This window comes from Hippopotamus amphibius, chromosome 6, assembly GCF_030028045.1.
Source record: "Hippopotamus amphibius kiboko isolate mHipAmp2 chromosome 6, mHipAmp2.hap2, whole genome shotgun sequence".
Taxonomy (NCBI): Eukaryota; Metazoa; Chordata; class Mammalia; order Artiodactyla; family Hippopotamidae; genus Hippopotamus; species Hippopotamus amphibius.
Genome location: NC_080191.1, coordinates 143,984,169 through 143,990,680, shown reverse-complemented (window position 1 = coordinate 143,990,680; position 6,512 = coordinate 143,984,169).

Below are 6,512 nucleotides of genomic sequence, written 5' to 3'. Positions count from 1 at the left end.
CTAAATAAACCCCAAATTGTATAAATTACAAGAAAAAATTATCTAGGCATTTCATGGTCAAATTGCTGAAAGCCCAAGTCAGAAAGCAAAACCTTGACAGCAGCCAGAGAAAAGTGATTTATGAGATAAAGAGAGAACAATGGGATGATTAAAATCTAACATATCTCAAGAGATAATGGAGCCATAAGATGTTCAAATGACATATATGAAGGGTTGAAAGAAAAACTGTCAGTAGTCCATTAGTTGTAGTAATAATTTTGACCTACTCATTACTACCATCAAGCCAAGTTACCTCACAGACACAAATCAGCTTTTTAAACAAACAAACAAACAAAATTTCTATTTCCTGGGAAAAATGTATATTCACCTCTTGAAAAATGTAGAACATAATGTCCTTATTGCTAGAACATTTCCAAAAGTGAAAAATACGCTTCTATTAGCACAGGTCTCCTACTGAAATCTAATTATTCAAATAATTTTGTTACTTCTTTGTTATATCAATAGATCAACATTTCTGACAGATATGACATAAAATAATTCTAGTTTGACCACTCAAATCTTAACTATAAAAATGGGATTGAGAACACAATCTCTGGGCTTGGGTTGTAATTATTTTACCGGTTAATAGGTTATAGCCTAGAAAGAACTATGGCACATTAAATTTCACTTCTGCCTCCTTATGTGGTGTAGAAACTTTGTTTAAATGATGACAGTTTAGTGTTATTCACAGGAAACAAATGATCACCTTGAGTTATTTTTCTATTTATAAGATGAAGAAAAAAGTCTTATAGTGAATTAAATAGCATTTTCATCTGCCCTGGCTGTTAGCCTGAGCTGAAAGAATCTAATCATTCAGGGTATTTTGCTCCTTGAAAAAAATTTTTGTGCTATACATTTTGAGTAATGCTTTTTAACACACTTAGCTCCTTAAAGTATCAATGTGCATATATTTTTTTTAAATGACAACTGACAGGGATTCCATGCATATTAACTTTAGCCACCCCACCCCACTTTTTTTCTTATGGGATGGCTGAATTCTAAAGAACCGAAGAAAATATAATAATCAGTTTCTTTTCAGGACACAAACTAATAGGATCTCAAAGTTACAAGAATATTGAATGGATTAAAGAGGGATTATCTAATTTAAAGTCACAAAAAGAAAGGAACACAATATATTGCTGTTATTTTGGGGAAATATGTTCATGAGTAGAAATTACATGATACAACAGTTAGAGAAGCTATATATTTCAATCAACTTTGGAAGTGATAAAACTATGCCAAAATGACTTACCGATAGGTAGGTAGTGTCAGTCATGATTTATTGCCATGGTACCCTAATTTGTATATATATCTGTGCTATGGCTGAGGAATCCAAGAGATATGAAACCGATTTCTGGAAATGTCCTTTGTAAAATGTGACTGTATTCATTTTTCTTTGGAATATCAGATGTCTTTTATATTTGCGCCCTGATTGAAATTTCAATTTTAACATAGTTTGGCAATATTATAATGCTGAAGTAAGCATCTTCCAGTGTATTGTCTTATGATTTTAATTTTTTAATTTGTTCACATTACTAAAAGTGGAATTCATAGGCCAATGATTTTAAAGATTTTAAGGATCTCAATAATACGTACTGCAGAATTACCTTCCACACATACCATAAGAACTTTGACTTTTAGCACCAGTATATAGGAGTACTCATAGGCAAATTATAGCATTTTATTATAATGAAATCTATTTATTCACTGTTGCTAGGATATAAAATTTATAGGACAGTTTGTTTTTCACACACATGTGTATATGTATGTGTGTATGCATGCTTTAAATCACTGTTATGATTTATTAGCATATTGTCCCTGAAAAATCCACACTCAGTATTGCCACAACTTTCTCTGCCTGGTTAGGTGAAGCTGACCCTTTACTACAGAACTTAATGGAATTTAAACAATAAAGAATGAGAAAATTCTAAGCACAGTACAGATACAGAAAGTCACATTCAGCGTTTCAAGAAAATTCTCTGAATTTTTATGACTCGCAACTTTAAAAGAATGTTTCTCCAAGATATTTTCATTTAATCCCTACCATAAACTCTAGAAGGAGAATATTAATTCATATTCTATAAAATGTAAACAGGCTTGGAAAATGATGCAGACTTAATTGGGATTTTTTTCCCTAGCTTAACCATCCACGTTTGTGGAAAGCACTGGTACAAGATATTCCATGATAGTAATGATTGAGGATGTCTCCCTCGTCAGTGACATTCCAGCGCTGTAGTTACAGCTTTCTTGGTAACCTTCTTGGAGAAAATTTGCTTAGGTTCCAGAATGAAAATAGGGTCACTCTTCAGAGGGGAGGAGAGGTAGGTCACTAAAATGAAAGTTTCCTAAGTTTAGAGTTTTTCTTCTATAATGCAGCACACTGCATGTGCCCTCATCGAGTCACCTTTGGGACTTGGGGGCTCAGAGAACATTCTTGAGAGGCTGCTCTGACTGCTTCCTTTGCTGTGAGTAATACACCGTTTTTGTTTCTGCCCAGGTTTTTGTGTTTTCTATCAGTACATACACACACACACACACACACACACACACACACGTGTATATGTGTACCTACCTATGTGTGCCTATATTTCTTATTAATGGCTAACTATAACACACAAATTATTTCAAATATAAATAAATCCTTGCAGAGGCTTGTTGTAAAAACAAACACAACTGAGGATATAGCCTAAAGAGAGCTGAATAGAAATTTCCCAACCTGAAATATATCCTAGCCATTGTAATAATGCAAACAAAACCAAAACAAACAAAAGCCAAACAGTCATACATACAGATTGGAAAGAAAGAGACAAAACTGTGTATATTTGCTGAAAATATATCTGACTACACTGAAAGTCCCAAAGATTAAAAAACAAAAGCTCCTAGATCTAGTAATTCAGTTTAGCATGTTGGCGGGACAGAATTCATATACCAAAAATCCATTGTGTTTCTACATACTAGCAATGAGAGAATGGAATTTGAATTAAAAGTATACATATAACATTATAATGTATATGTATATACATTATATATGTATATAATGTATAATTAAAAGTATACATATAACATTATATGTAACCCGGAAATACTTATGTAAAAGTCAAACCAAATATATGCAAGCGTTGTATATAGAATACTTCAAACATTGTTGAAATAAATTAAATATTAACAGAGGTATACTGTGTTCATAAATTTAAAAACTCAACATTTTTATTAGTTTTTCCCAATTTGATATATGTACTCAATGTTATCCCAATTAAAATCCCAGAGGGGTGTTTTGTATACATTAACAAGCTGGATCTAAAAGTTATAAGGAAAAATAAAGAAATTAGAATGGCCAAAGTTATTTTGAAAAGAAAGCAGTTTGTGAAATCTACTTATTTTAACACTTATTATTAAGGTAAAATAATCAAGGCAGTGCAGTATTGAGTAAATTATAGACCCATGTAATACAGAACTGAAACAGAGAAGGGGAGTCCAGAAATTTACCCACACACTCATGGCCAATTCATTTTTGGTAACATTGAAAAGGAAATTCAGTGATAAAAGGAAGGTCTTTTGTATCAGTGGTGCTGAAACAACTGGATGTCCATACGTAAGCTGGATAAATGTTCCTTGATCTATACTTTACATCATATATAAATATCAATCAATTATTTTTACCTATTTATATTTGTGTGCATGCATGTTCTTCCTATGTATTCAATAGCTATTCTAATTGCGAAACAGTAGTTTGTATTAGGAAGCCTTATAGGTTTGGGAGTTAGACCAAACAGGGTTCAAATTAAATTCTTCATTTGAATTCTGGGTAACGTGGCAAATATAATTGCTCTCTTACAGGTTCAAATTCATTATATGTAAAACTTTTACATTTGTACTTACTTCATAGGGTTATGGTGATAATTAAATGAGGTTATTCATATGAATAATAAAGAAAATTACTTATAATTACTTCATATTGGTCATCAGCTTAAGAGCTTTGGATGCATAGAGTGATTTACTCCCCCAACAAATCTGTGATGTTAATTTTAATCCACATTTTAGGTAACAGAAAAGGAGACATTAGAAGTTAAAGTAACATACTTAAAGTTAGAGACTAAGTTTTAGAGCCAGAATTTTTCCTCAGACTAGCTGAGTCTCTACAGTATTAATCACTCTGCTCTAGTGTTAGCAGAGTGATGCATTTGAATGGGATGCATTTATGATCCAAACATATACAGAAAACACATGAACCATTTCTTGGTAAGTCAGTAGTATTATTGATACAATTATCGCACTGTAGGTCATGAACTATTGCAGTGTTTATTTTTCCTTTTATTAATCATAATAAGATTTTTGTTATTTCGAGTTGTGCTAGAAATTTTCTTTTTCTTTCCTTTTTTTTTTTTTTAAATCAGGCTATTCATGTTATATCTTAATAAAATTATTTTTCTCTTACAAGGCTTTTCCTCATCTTCATAATTAAACTTATAATTTAAACTATGTGAAAAAGGAGAATAAACAACCTGATATGTTCTCCTCCAAAATATATAAATTTTGATGCTTTGATTTATGGTCTAGTTTTTTTGTTGCTCAGAGGCTTTTGAAAAATTACATTCTTGTTTTAAATTTTGATGTCAGGTGTGTATCAGTACTAGTTAGAATTACATATGTATATATACTTATTTATTTATAAGCATCATAATATTATTTTGCTACAAGTGGATTCATGTAGTTTCATATATTTACTTATGAAGGCTATCAATTTGATAAAGATGTTGCAGACAAAAGATAGAAAATAAATTGTTTAAAAACAAGTACTCTTAAAGCATTAAGTACTTTACATTGTGTTACTCACGTTCTAATTGAAATGTCCTTTATGAATTTTAAAAATACTGTAATAGCAAGTCTTCCTTCATATGGTAGCATGGAGTATACCCAGAATCATACAGAATTCTATCACTGTATCAGTATCTAAAATCTCAGAGGACAATGATAGACGCATGAATTGCTATAAAGAAGTTGTAAGTTTTTGAAGGAGACTAGGCGGAAGAGAGGAAAGGAGGGTAATAATTTGCAGAGTGAGTATGGGCTACCAATTTTCATTTTTTCATGATCTCTGTATGATTATAAAAGCGATTTTCAATTCCAAAATGCACAGTCAAAATAGGAAATGTTTCTGCAGTAATTCTAACTGCAGAGAGGCCAAAATTCTATATCAATATTTCAAACAATATTTATTCTCCTTTACATTAAAAAGGTTAATACTTTGACATTTAATTTAGTGGATTGCAGTGAAAAAGTAAAAACTCCTATGATAATTCCTGTAAGATAATATTAAAAAAAACAAACAAAATATTTCTGAAGGCAAGATTCTTTGTTATTATAAAAGACTATGCCATGAAAAAGAATACTGGTCAGAACAATTTAATTATATGATTGGTAGACTATTCATTGATTCTCACTTTCAAATGGGTAGAAATGTCTTTAGGCTATATTCAATCAAGGAATAGTATAAACATCTGTCACTGTTTTACTCGTTGTGAAAACATTAGTCCAGTCAGTTGCAAAATTAATTTCTACTAAAATAAATTTCTTAAAATTTAACTTGAATTATTTTTCCTTTAGGATTTTAAAAATGCTCTTGGAGGTTACATTTTTTTGGATCATAGATCTGTTCAACTGTTAAAACACATTTCTGAATCACATGGCTAATTCATTGATTGGCATACTCAAGATAGCAAGGGAAAATAAATGTACATTTGGGGATAAGATAAGACTTCCCTTCAAATATGAATTTTATTGAGAAAACCATCTGAGGGCTTAATATCCATGAATGAAGGTAGAGATAATTAAGAATAATTAAAAGTATTAATCAACTTAGTGGGAGAACTAGTTTACTGATTTTTAGTGTCTACCTAATTAAGAGACATTAAGAACTAATGATTGCTTTTACTTATGTCGCAGGTCCAGAATGTGAATGAAGGAGTCACTCATCCAAATCTTTTATGGATGAACTGCACAGTTGCACAGTCAACAGAAACCCAAGCAGGAAGCTCAAAGATGCTTTGAGAAGATATCCTAATCAAAAACTAAAACAAAAATAATTTGGGGGAAAGACGGTAGCTTAGGAGGAGACTGAACTCACCTCCTCCCATGGACACAACATATCTGCAGCTTCATATGGAACAATTCCCTCTGAAGAACCTGAGAACTAGCTGAAGAGCTCCTCCGCAATGGAGGATAAAAGGGCCACATTGAGACAGGTATGAGAGGCAGAGATGCAGTCTCACCAAAAATCCCACCCTCGGCATGGTGACCCACAATTGGCAGGAATCTTACAAGTATGGAACTTCTCCTTGAGGAGCAAGGGATTTGTGTCCTATATCAGGCACACCAACCCTTAGAATCTGAGCTGGAGAAATGAGTCCCTAAAACATCTAGCTTTGAAAACCAATAGGTTTATGTCCAGGAGAACCACCGGGCTGTAGGGAATG